Genomic DNA, 14,158 nt, shown 5'->3' with positions numbered 1-14,158 from the left:
TCTTGGCCCCTTGGAAAGAATGATTCCAAACTTTAACAGCAATGAAGTCATCAAAAGAGTTAAAAGGGCTTCCCTGGTGGCGCAGTGGTTAAGAATCCGCCTGCCAATGTAGGAGACACAGGTTCGAGCCCTGGTCTGGGAAGATCCCACATGCTGAGGAGCAACTAAGCCTGTGCACCACAACTACTGAGCCTGAGCTCTGGAGCCCGCGAGCCACAACTACTGAGCCCACGTGCCACAACTACTGAAGCCCATGCGCCTACAGCCCGTGCTCTGCAACAAGCGAAGCCACCGCAATGAGAAGGCTGCGCACTGCAATGAAGAGTAGCCCCCGCTCACCGCAACTAGAGAAAAGCCCGTGCGCAGCAACCAAGACCCAATGCAGCCCTTAATTAATCGATTGATTAATTAATCGATTGATTAATTAATTAATCGATTATTTTTTTAAGAGACAGTTAAAAAAGAAACCTAAAGGAATTCCTCTCTGCCATAAAATAAGAAAATATTTAACTGTCCTACCTAACTTTCAGGGAAAATGAGAGGCCAAAATAAGCTTGTTAAAGGTTTTGAAAAAAGGTACTTTGTTATAGAGGAATGTTTTTATCATACAGATGCTGGAGACACAATTAATGTATGCCTCTTAAGTAAACTGTTTAATGAGACAAGACTAATAAAATCTAGGTTCCATTCAAAAATCACAGAGGAACTAATAAAAATTTATTAAATGATGAAGGTATAGAAAAGTTGAACACAGATTATTCATAAAACTGTAGAATATGAGACTACAAAATACCTGCAGGAGCTTGAAAATTATTATAAGATTAGACAAACAAAATGAAATATTAATTACCATGCCAGGTAGTAAAAAATGAAATTTGTTACTATGCTGATAGGGGTTTAGTCGTAAGTTATTTACAAGTTTTTAAAAGTTTAAATATGAATGAATAATAGATAAAGTATGGTTAAGGAAATCCAGCATTTGGGGTGAAACATCTCTAATTTTTCACTACTGATACCAGGACAGGCAACCAGACTCTGCTACATTTTGGGGGGGTACTTCTGTTAGAGAAAAATTACCAGGTTGACTGGAACATGGATCCAATTCTTTCATGACATATTTTATACCCTTATGCGCTAATCAGGCTTCTAGTGTATATATATATATACACTAGATATATATATATATATATATATACATATATATATATATATATGGTTCAAAATCCTCTAAATTTGCATAATTACCTATAATATAGTGCATTTTACTATATCATACTCATATTCCAGTTCTCCCTTGGCTTAAAGCACTGTATAGTATAAATCTATTTGGAATTACTTCCCTATAAAATACTAGCTGCATCTCCAGGTTTTCCCCCTCTCTCTCTTCTTTGGTGGTAGTGGTAAGGGATTAGAGTGGTAACAGAAGAAAAAGGGAAACATGAATATCAAAGAGGGGAAATCTTCCCCCCAAAGAATCTTAATGTGAAATGTGCCTCTTATATTTCACGCCTCTGACCTTTAGCAAACTTTAAAATAAAAATCTTTGCTCAAGCTAAATATGTTGAAGAAAGTATTTACTATTTTTGTCACTATACACAATCACAAATGTGTACCCACTTGCAAATACACAGTTCATTCCTCAGCTCTATACTGCAGCAAAGAAGAAACCCAATACCACATTCTGGAATGGCCCAAAGCCTCATGACCTACTGTAGCTCTTGATACACCCTTTATATTTCCTATCCTGGTCCCCCTCTCTTTGCCAGCACTTATACTAGGATCTTCCATATAGAACAATCCATGTACCAGAAGAATATGAATTATTCCTCTGTAGTGGTAGTGATAGTCGACAAGTGCAGGGCAGGGCACATGCATGTTTTTCAGCAACTTTCAGACAACAAGACAAAAACAGGGCAAATAAACCTAAAAGTCATACATCCAGTGCTAGAAATGGCAGTACATACTTTAAGAATGATGTTGAAATCTCCACTGAATTAGTAGATATGTAATAATAATCAAATACTAGTGGTCTAGGCCCCCTCCATTATCACTACTGTTTTAAGTGCATCATCTGATTTAAAGTGGAGGCAAGGGGCTTCCCTGGTGGCGCAGTGGTTGAGAATCTGCCTGCCAATGCAGAGGACACGGGTTCGAGCCCTGGTCTGGGAAGATCCCACATGCCTTGGAGCAACTAGGCCTGTGAGCCACAATTACTGAGCCTGCGCGTCTGGAGCCTGTGCTCTGCAACAAGAGAGGCCGCAACAAGAGAGGCCGCAACAGGAGAGGCCGCAATAATGAAAGGCCTGTGCACCGCGATGAAGAGTGGCCCCCACTTGCCGCAACTAGAGAAAGCCCTCGCACAGAAACGAAGACCCAACACAGCCATAAATAAATAAATAAATAAATAAAAATTGTATAACTTTAAAAAAAAAAAAACAGATTTATAAAAAATAAATAAATAAATAAAGTGGAGGCAAGAAGGGACTTCCCTTGTGGTCCAGTGGTTAAGACTCTGCGCTCCCAATGCAGGGGGCTCGGGTTCAATCCCCGGTCAGGGAACTAGATCCCACATCCCGCAACTAAGAGTTCACACATCACAACTAAAGATCCCGCATGTCGCAACTGAAAAGATCCTGCATGCCGCAACTAAAAAGATCCCACACGCCGCAACGAAGATCCCGCGTGCAGCAACAAAGATCCCACATGCCACAACTAAGACTGGGAGCAGCCAAATAAATAAATAAATATTTAAAAAAATAATAATAAAGTAGAGGTCAAGAAGATTATCAACTATATTCTAATCATGGCTGTTCCTGAGTGCAGAATAAGAAGATCACTACTGGAGATCATTCACTAAGACATGCCTTTCCTCATCTCTAAGGAACTGCCATTATTGATCCTTAGCTGAGAAAGCCAAGCTTCTTCTAATATGAGAGTCTAGGGAATTCCCTGGTGGTCCAGTGGTTAGGACTCGGCGCTTCCACTGCTGGGGCCTGGGTTCAATCCCTGGTTTTGGGAACTAAGATACTGCGAGCTGCATGGTGTGCCACACCCTCACCCGCCCCTAAATAAATAAATAAATAAATAAATAAATAAATAAATAAATAAATAAGAGATCCTAGGCCTGGGGGTGATGATGATGCCAACAGTAACAATGATAGCAGAAGCAACTCTAGCATTATCATATCATGTGCTAAGCACTGGCAGATGAGATCACCTGCCTCAGCTAGAGTTCATCTATCCCAATGTGAGAGAATATTCCTAAGAGGAAGTATCAATGATGCTACGACTGTCCAAATAAGAACACAAGGGTTATTGAGGAAAGAAAGAAATTGAAAAGAAGCTTTTGGTTTACTACCATGGTTATAACCTTGGTTTTAACACTAATGTCTTAACTATAATCTAAAAATATGACTTAGTCAATGATAAACTTGCTGCAGGGCCAGAAAAATTCCTAGAAGATATAGTTCAGAAAAAAAAAAACCCAAAACTTTTGTTTTGCTATTCCCAAACAGCTTCTGAAACTACTATATACTCTCCAAAGAGAAAAAATAGAAAAATATTCTCTTTTCAAGAGAATTCAAGAAAAAACGTCAAGAAAGCCTCTAAGTAAAGCTTATCTGGCTTCCCGAAAGAAACTATTTGGAGAGACAATAATAACTAATGTAAACTAATGATCCTTGTTTACCTATGTATGTAAAAGAGAAAAGGGTAGTATATATGAGAGTCCAGAGGATTGAGATATTCTTACTGGGTGAGAGAAGGGTGGGGCAGTATTGTCTCTCTTGACTCCTATTGGTCTGTAATGGTTCTCTGAGGCCACTGGTTCTCTGTCAGAGCCTAAGCTAGAAAATGAAGAGCAAGACTTGAACTCTTTAAAACAAGGCCCTCATATTTGGCCTAGAATCTTAGACACCTGGGATGGTATTAAATTTGCCTTTAGAAATAAAGGATGGTAGTATATTATCATGTAGCAAAGAAATATGTAAAGTTATCCAGTAGAAAAGGTAGGTATGAGTCTTCTTTTTTTTTAATATTTATTTATTTATTTGGCTGCGTCGGGTCTTAGTTACAGCACGCGGGCTCTTCCTTGCGGCACTCGGGCTTCTCTAATAGTGGTGTGTGGGCTTCTCTCTAGTTAGGTGGGCGGGTTCCAGAGCTCAAGAGCTCAGTAGTTGCAGCATGGGGGCTTAGCTGCCCCGCGGCATGTGGGATCTTAGCTCCCTGACTGGAATCAAACCTGCGTCCCCTGCATTGGAAGGTGGATTCTTAACCACTGGACCACTAGGGAAGTCCCTAGGTATGAGTCTTCTCATGAAGGAGATTTAATTCTGGAAGTGACGGGGAAACATTAACAGGTTTATAAGCTGAGAAATGACATGATAACATATACTTGAGAAAGCTAACACTAGGGTGCATTATCCCAGCTGGTTCAGAGGGGTAGGAGACCAGAGGTGGTAAGACTAGTTAGGAGATATCAGACATGAAGGGAGGTCAGGAAAAAGTATAGAAGTTAAATTCAGACTTGCAGAATTTGAAGTTATCTGCTTGATGGATATATGCTGAATGCTTTTACAATAAATACTGGTTAATTTATTCATTTAGTAAACACTTAAATACCTTTAAAATACTATGCAGGGAAGGCGTGAAAAGCCTGGTAGTTAGTGTGGAAGAGCCTGGAAGTTTGATTTCTTAGCTAAAAGTTAACGCACCACCTTAGAAATATAGGCTTATAAAGGAGGTATTAATGCTTTTAGAAAGTTCTAGTATTGCACTAATTCTTTGGGAAATGGAGTAAATTCAGTTATGATCCCTGAAGGCGGGAAGCAATCTCAGGGCGAGGACTTTTTGGCTTTGGATCTTCCAGTGGAACCCAGATGCCTATGGGCAATGCGTTACCAAGGCAGAACAGGGAACACTGGATTGCAAAGACGAATTGATTGAATGCAAACGCTAGGGAACACCAAATTTGAGGTTGGTTGGAGACTAGAATCTATCAGTAAAAGGTGTGTGAGAACACCAGCATGGGGAGGACTTGGCTGTTTCCTAGAAGGGCCACTCCCCTTGCATAGTAAACAGGCATACATAAAAGCTGAAAGAAGGCAAAGAAAGGTAGGACAAATGAGTTAATGGACATAAAGTACTTAACATGGTGTTTGGCATACAGCAAGTATAAGCTGTCAGTAACAGTTATTATTTTAAAATTTGGAGTCTTTTAAAAAATGGAGTTCTTCTATAATTAAAGGACAAAATTCTCCTTCCTTTGCAGAATATGGATTACTCACCCAAGTTGAGCTGTTATTTGTCTGCAGAGACTTGATGCTTCCCCAGCAGTTCTTTTTTTTTTTTTTTAAATATTTATTTATTTATTTATTGGCTGCATTGGGTCTTCGTTGCTGCGTGTGGGCTTTCTCTAGTTGCGGTGAGCGGGGGCTACTCTTCATTGCGGTGCGGGCTTCTCATTGCGGTGGCTTCTCTTGTTGCAGAGCATGGGCTCTAGGTGTGTGGGCTTCAGTAGCTGTGGCATGAGGGCTCAGTAGTTGCGGCTTGCAGGCTCTAGAGCGCAGGCTCAGTAATTGCGGCGCACGGGCTTAGCTGCTCCACAGCATGCGGGATCTTCCCGGACCAGGGCTCAAACCCGTGTTCCCTACACTGGCAGGCGGATTCTTAACCACTGCGCCACCAGGGAAGTCCCCCCCACCCCCAGCAGTTCTTAAGAATCCAGGAAAACTTTGGAGAGATGTTTTTATGGAAAGCACATGAAGAGATTTGAGCCTATGAGGCAGGCAGCGAGATAACTACTCAGTAAGCAGGCCCTGACCATCTTCAGAACTACCTCTCTCTGACCTCCTCAGAAAGTTACTTATGTCTACATTATAAAACAATTCCTTATGTTTTGTTCTTTTACTGTCTAGGGCTGAGGCCTTTAAGATAAAATATTGAAGAGATTTTAATTTCCTAAAGATTGGTGGGGTGGTATTTGAAGGATGGTTAGAGAACTGTGCTATAAAATATCCCATAAGAATCTCTGGGATAATAATCTGGGGAAGGGCTTATAGTATGGGGATAGAGAAATATATAACTCCTTCATCTTCATCCAGAAAAAGAAAAATCAAACTCCCCTCTTCCTGTAGCAAGGAACTTTATGTTTCCTGTCTTGCTGAGTTACAGGAAACTAGGAGACAAGAGAGCGTTCTTCCTTTTGCTCTCTTGCAAGAGATCATAATGGTAGAAGTGATACAAGGCCTACTTCCCAATCACTAAGTTTTCATCAGATCTTTAAAAGAATGATCCAGTCAGATGAGCTACTTGCTAATTAAAAACTAATGTAACTGAAACACTGTCTTTATTCTGAAAATAAGGTTCTCTGATCAAGTGTTCATTTTGCCTGGTTTAATAAAATTCACAAACGCTGTATCCACTCATTTGCTATCAAAGTTATCCCCATCCTGAGCCCTTAACTCTTATTGTCACCAGAGCAGGAGAAAACTTCATCCCGTGTCTAGTGCCCAGTGAAGTTCCTGGCATAGAGTATAAGCATGGATATTTGCTAAAAGGAGTAAAATAAACTTAGGGGATTTGCTAATTGTGTATCATCTTAATAAACGCCTAAGAAAGTCTCACAGATACACAATCCAGTGGCCTGACATCAAAATTCCTATTACAACCTGGATATTGATGATCCACAAGACAAGTTCCTAAAGCCAGTGGTCTCTGGGACATATAACACCTCTGAACATTTTTGTCTAAAAATACATTATTTTCTGAGTTCTGTCATAATGTCTCCTAATAAGAGAAAGTCCACTTTCCCTGCAAAGTAACAGATCTCCTAATAGTCACTCATGAGACCCTTTGCATTATTTGAATCATTCAATAAATATCTGAATGCAAATATGTCCAAGCCCTGCTTGATGCAGTGGGGACTCACAGATGAGTAAGACTATAAGTGAAATATGTCATAATAAATTTAAACACACACTCACAAGAAGCCATTAAGTAATTCACAAACCAGAGCGTACAATCTAGATAACTAGCAGAACAAAATACGTGTGCTAATGGGGATCCAAGCAAAATGGTATAAGAACATGAAAGAAGAAACAATTCCTGAGGGAAAAGTTTCTCAAATAAGATGTTTGGGTTGTACCTTGAAGAATGAGTAGGATATTAAACCTTTAATAGGGAGCCATAGGGAAATGCAAATCAAAATCATAAGGAGAGGGACTTCCCTAGTGGTGCAGTGGTTAAGAATCCGTCTGCCAATGCAGGGGACACGGATTCGATCCCTGGTCCGTGAAGATCCCATATGCTGCAGAGCAACTAAGCCCGTGCGCCATAACTACTGAGCCTGTGCTCTAGAGCCAGCGAGCCACAACTACTGAGTCTGCGTGCCACAACTACTGAAGCCCACACGACCAGAGCCCATGCTCCTCAACAAAGAGAAGCCACCGCAATGAGAAGCACGCGCACCTCAAGGAAGAGTAGCCCCCGCTCACTGCAACTAGAGAAAGCCCATGCACAGCAAGGAAGACCCAATGTAGCCAAAAATAAATAAATAAAATAAATAAATTTTTAAAAATCATAATGAGATACTTCATATCCACTAGGATGGCTGTAATAAAAAGATTATGACTTTAATCAAAAGTAACTTTGGGGGCTTCCCTGGTGGCGCAGTGGTTGAGAATCTGCCTGCCGGTGCAGGGGATGCGGGTTCGAGCCCTGGTCTGGGAGGATCCCACATGCCGCGGAGCGGCTGGGCCCGTGAGCCACAGTTACCGAGCCTGCGCGTCTGGAGCCTGTGCTCCGCAACAAGAGAGGCCGCAAGAGTGAGAGGCCCGCGCACCGCGATGAAGAGTGGTCCCCGCTTGCCGCAACTGGAGAAAGCCCTCGCACAGAAACGAAAACCCAACACAGCCATAAAAAAAAAAAAAAAAAAAAAAACCATCTTCACATATCTCACCTCAAAATAAATTATAAAAAAAAAAAAAGTAACTTTGATGGCTATAATAAAAAATAACAAGTGCTGGTGAGGCTGTGAAGAAATTGGAACCCTTGTACACTACTGGTGGGAATGTAAAATGATGCAGCTGCTTTGGAAGACAGTTTGGCAGTTCCTAAAATGGTTAAACACAGAGTTATCACATGACTCAGCAATTCCACTCCTAGGTATGTACCCAAGAGAACTGAAAACATACGTCCACACAAAACCTGTACACGAATTTCACAGCAGCATTATAATAGCCCAAAGTGGAAACAACATAAATGTCTATCGACTGATAAATGGATACATAAAATGTGGTATATCCATACATGAGCCTATTATTCAGTCATAAGAAGGAAAGAAGTACAGATACATGCTATAATATGAACCTTGAAAATATGCTAAGTGAAAGAAGGCAATCACAAAGGATCACCGATTACATGATTCCATTTATATGAAATGTGTATAATAGGCAAGTCTTTAGAAACAGGAAGTAGATTAGTGATTACCTATGGCTGGGAGAGGGGGATAATGAAAGAACTGGGAAGTGATGGCTAAGTGGGCGGAGTTTCTTTGGGGGGTGGGTAACGAAAATGTCCTAAAAGTATGGTAATGGATGCAGGACTCTGTGAATATACAAAAGGCACTGAACTGTACACTTTAAGTGGGTGAATTGTACAGTATGTGAATTATATCTCAATAAAGCTGTTATAAAAATTTGATAGAGATGGGTAGAGAGAAGAGGACATTCCAACCATTGAAAACTTCTTGAGATGTTAGGCTATCACAGGCTAGTATGACCTAGCACAGGATTCAGCCTAGGTTGGCATCACCCTACTTCATTTCCAGATAGAAAATTCCTAAGATTAATATATTTTATTGAAATTCAAGTGGAAATATGAATTAGACATTAAATCATATCAGAGCAAGAAAGGAATATTTTCTGTAATCCCCCTCCCTGAAAAAAAAAAACATTAAAAACAAAACAAAAACAGAAAGGTATCTCTGGAACACGCAGCGCCTGAGCCAGGGAACCCACACCACGGATCTGCCCACCACACCTGGTTTTATTTTATTTATTTATTTATTTATTTATTTAGGCCACACGGTGTGGTATGCAGGATCTTAGTTCCCTGACCAGGATCGAACGGGGGCCCCCTGCAGTGGGAGCTCAGGGTCTTAACCCCTGGACCACCAGGGAAGCCCCCATACCTGGTTTTAAAAGCTGACTCTCAGCACTTCTACTACTTCCTCTTAGCTCAAGTAAACTTGACACCATCTCCAGCTCCTCATCTCCTCCCCGCTTCTCTTTCATGGCTCTTACCACTACAGTAGCAATCTGTTTTCTACATCCCTTTAATACCAGAGGGAGTTCTTACATTCATACCAGGTGATACTCAAACTAGTTCTCAAGTATAAAATTGACGTTTTTAAACCCTAAGTCAAAATAAGTAAAGAATCCTCAGTTAAGCATACAGCCAAACACATTGCTCAGGAATCCATTCACCCTTCCAGATCCACTTGCCACTCTTGTCCACCTTGCTTTATGCCTTGGAAGCTGACCATATAGAGTGTATGAACAGGCTCCCTTGCCCTCTGGCTTCCAGTTGGGTTTGGCTAACCAGATATATACCAGTAGGATATCAAAGGGCAGGAGGAGAATGAGACCAGAGTATTTCTTTTCCTAGCTCCTTTCCCTGCCAGAATACCGTGATTTGGCTGCATACCTCTACTGAAGCCCATAGTTCCCTCCATACAGCTACTCTTAGATTCTGGTAATCTCTCTCAGGTCTTTGCCCTTTTAGATACAGAGTACGTAGGCTCTGTAATTGCTGGCCATAGGGTACTCTACTCCCTCTCACTGGTTTCCCTAAGTCCCTTTGTAAATAGTCCCTTTATTACCTCTTTCTCAAATTACTCCGTTTGGGTATGCCATCTGTTTCCTTTTAGGACCCTAAACGATGAACAAACCATTCTACCTTAAAGATTCAGGTGCAAGAGGATATGTACCAGAAACTCCTGAGAAACTCTGCTTTCTTTAAGATTGGATAAAGAACCTCCTCACTGGGCAAAAATCCTCAAGGCACAGTTTGATGCAGAATTCTTTTCGTCTAACAATTTAACAGTATCTTAAGTTAAACTGTTGATTTAACTTTATGATTTCATCTCATCTTCCAGACAACTTTGTGAAGTAGAGCAGGTGATGTGTTATTTCCCTTCTAAAACTTAGAAACTGAAGTTCAGTTTTATTTCAACATTCCCTCTGTTATGTCGCTTCACTTTTTGTTAAGCAGAACCAAGTAATGGAAACCCTAATACTGACAGTATCCAAACCAAAGCAACCAGCTGAGTAAACATGTAAAGCAGTCCTTTACATGACCCTACATCCTTTCTCTCCCTTCTGGAAAGAAAACAGTTCTAAGTTCCCTGGCAATAGGTAAGGTCTAGTCAAAGTAGAACATTTAAGGAACAAAGGCATTTGAATTGTGAACCAAATAAATTAGAGGAAAATCTACATAAGACTGGTGCTTACATAGACTTACTAGAGCAAGAGCCCTCAATTGAAATATATGGGCAATTCTATTGGAGGGCATAGTCCTTTTAGGCACAGTGTTTTTAGGCAGCACAAGCCCATGCCTCTATCCCAAGGAATAACCAACTATGCCACCAGTTTGTGGGTACCTGTCAGTGTGGCAATATCTCATATGTACCAGGAACCATAGAGCAAAAAGTTTAATTCTCAGGATATAAAAAGGATCTTTGAAGGTTAAGTAGCTTAAGTCTGAACATGACAACCAACTGCTTGGGGAGAACATGGGTAGGATACAACTGAGCGCCCATGGAGTGCTACTCTGCATTACACAACCCCTCCACTATTCAGCCTAACTGGTGGATCATTGTATGGCCTGAGAAGGAGTTGCAAAGTGAAAAAGAATAACAGCATCATTGGAGCTTCAGAGCTTGCAGAGAAGTATATGTGCCTCTCTTCCACAATAAAGTTGCCTCAGAGAAAATATATAGGAAAAGATAATGCCTGCCTATAGTTTATTTTACCCTACCTTGTCATTTACCCTATTTTCATTATCTGACACAATTTTATTGTGGTCAGAAATACAGAGATCACAAACCCATAGGAAGTCAGGAAACACCAGCACTCCTCTTCCTCACCCTTATACTACCTATACAAAGAATTCCCAGATTGGTAGATTAGGGATCTGGTTTTATCAAGGCCTAAAATCTCAAAGTAATGAAAAGATTCTGCTCCTGTGATCATTATAGAAATATTTTTGATTCACCAAACAATAAACACTGGCAATACTACACACCTGAAGAAAGTAACCTAACCAAAGAATATGGAAGGTATACATGCCTAGTCTATTTTCAGATCAAAATAAAATGTATATATGCAACCACCTAGCATTACGTTAGGTATATAAAGTGTAATCCTTATTCTAGTCTGCCTTTTTTTTGGCCACGCCACAGGGCATGTGGGATCTTAGTTCCCCAACCAGGGATTGAACCCGCATCCCCTCCATTGGAAGCGTGGAGTTTTAACCACTGGACCGCCAGGGAAGTCCCTCTAGTCTGCTTTTTACAAGTCACAAAGAACTGCGGATATAATTTTTCAAAGTCTGATATAATATACATAGAAATACATCTAGAAAGATTCACAAGAAACGGTTAATAATGTTGGCCGCTAAAAAGACGAACTAGGTATATGAAATATGGGGTGAAAACAGACTTTTTGAACCTTTTATATTTTATACCAAGTCCATACATCTATTATCTATTTAAAAACAAAAGAAAAAGTTTCAAGGTCTGACATACTAATTTTTTAAAACTAGGATAGAATGTTAAAACACTTGAGTCCATACAGCCTGACTCCTGGACCCATGCTCTCATAGTTCCTAACATACTCTGAATCTCAAAAAAGACAGTGATTTGAACAGAACTAGTCCTTGGGAAAGTGTTAACCTAGTTTATCAAACTCATGGTCTTAAACTACAATTGGGAATGGGGCAGAAGTCGAAGGTAAGGGGTGGAGGTGAGGATTGATTGCCAAAGTAAGAACTGAATACCAAACTATAAACAAAGTGATAAGGTCTCCAAAAGAGGAAGAGAAAGTTTTATAAGTTCTATCTAATTCCTGGATAGTAATGTGGAAGCTTATGTAAGAATTTTTGCAAGGTCCAGTACCCATAGCCACATAAAGATATACTATTTACATAATAGCTACAGTATATTTAATCCATAAAGAATATAGAAAAGGGGGAAATCCCTGTTCTTTTAGGCTGATATATTAAAACAAAACAGCGATTTTTCTTTCTCCTTATTACAAAACAGTTTTGACAGAACTTACAGAGCAGAATCTCAGGTTCCTACTTACCTCTGGTATCCTTTGGAGGTGAAATTGGAAGAAAATTTAGAATGAGAATAAGAGACTTATAGCTTAGAGGCAACCCTCTACTACCCCTCACTTCTTTCCCTTTCTCTAGTCTCCATCCTCTCTCTTACTCTTTTCCATTCTTCCTCCATTTTTTTCCTTCTTCTCTATCTTTGCTTAGGCTTACTCCTGACAGTTGCATTCAATGATATCCTTAAGTAATAATTAGCCTGGCTGTGGTATTAACGTTGCTCATATCTTAACCTATTAAAAAAAAAAAAAGAGAGTCCTGGTTCAGAGGACGGGAAGCAAAGTTTAATAAGAATAACTTTTTTTACTTTTAATTATGTAAAACATACAAAGGCAAAAGAAGAGTATAATGAATCCCTACACATTTATCACTTAGCTTTAACAATTATTCATGGACAAACTTGCTTCATTTGTAACTCCACCTATTTCCTTACCTCCCATATTATTTCAAAGCAAATACCAAATATATAATTTCATTACAAAATATTTCAGCATGTAGCTCTGAAAAATCTCTTTTAAAAAAATATAAACCCAAACAACTCTATATCATCTAAAAATTAATAATTCCTTAATTTTATAAAATAGAGTTAAAATTTCCAATTGTCCTATGTATGTCAGAATTGTTTTGTTTTGTTTTACAGTTTATTTGATTTTTTTTTTTTTTGGCCACACCATGCGGCTTGTGGGATCTTAGTTCCCTGACCAGGGATTGAACCCAGGCCCTTGGCAGTGAAAGCATGGAGTGCTAACCACTGGACCTCCAGGGAATTCGCCAGTTTATTTGTTTGAAATAGGATCCAAGTAAGGTCCATATACTGTCACTGGTTGCTATGTCTGACACATCTTTTAATCGACAGGTTCCCTATGCATTCCTATTTCTTGCAGTTTTTTTTTAAGAATTTTTAAAATTTATTTATTTATTTATTTATTTAGGCTGTGCTGGGTCTTCCTTGCGGCGCGCAGGCTCTCTAGCTATGGCGCGCGGGCTCTAGAGCTCATGGGCTCAGTAGTTGCGGTGCGCGGGCTTAGTTGTGGTATGTGGGATCTCAGTTCCCCAACCAGGGATTGAACCCAGGCCCCCTGCATTGGGAGCGCGGAGTCTTAACCACTGGACCACGAGGGAAGTCCCCTATTTCTTGCAATTTATTTGTCAGGGAAATTCTTATGTTTGTACCAGCATAAAAATTAACCCATTCAAAAACCATTTAATTAGAGTTACCATATGATCCAGCAATCCCACTCCTGGGCATATATCCAGAGAAAACTAATTCAAAACGATATGGGGTGGGGGGGCTTCCCTGGTGGCACACTGGTTAAGAATCTGCCTGCCAATGCAGGGGACACGGGTTCGAGCCCCGGTCCAGGAAGATCCCACATGCCGCAGAGCAACTAAGCCCATGCACCACAACTACTAAGCCTGCACTCTAGAGCCCGCAAGCCACAACTACTGAGCTCACGTGCCACAACTACTGAAGCCCGCACTCCTAGAGCCTGTGCTCCTCAACAAAAGAAGCCACCACAATGAGAAGCCCATGCACTGCAATGAAGAGTAGCCCCCACTCACTGCAACTAGAGAAAGCCCGCACGCAGCAACGAAAACCCAACACAGCCAAAAATAAATAAATAAAATTTTTAAACAATGGTTTAGATGGCAAATTTTATTTAAAAAAAAAGATATAGGGGACTTCCCTGGCAGTCCAGTGGTTCAGACTCCATGCTCCCAATGCAGGGGGCACAGGTTTGATCACTGGTTGGGGAACTAAGAT

The 14,158-nt window shown here is 40.4% G+C and overlaps 1 protein-coding gene across 6 annotated transcripts in view; it reads right to left on the bottom strand.

Annotated features, from left to right (window-relative positions):
* RBMS2 (RNA binding motif single stranded interacting protein 2) overlaps positions 1-14,158 on the bottom strand; it is a 96,356-nt gene that overhangs the window by 29,781 nt on the left and 52,417 nt on the right. The window lies entirely within an intron of this gene.

This window comes from Balaenoptera ricei, chromosome 10, assembly GCF_028023285.1.
Source record: "Balaenoptera ricei isolate mBalRic1 chromosome 10, mBalRic1.hap2, whole genome shotgun sequence".
NCBI classification, from domain to species: domain Eukaryota; kingdom Metazoa; phylum Chordata; class Mammalia; order Artiodactyla; family Balaenopteridae; genus Balaenoptera; species Balaenoptera ricei.
This window is presented reverse-complemented; position numbering and strand designations above follow the sequence as displayed.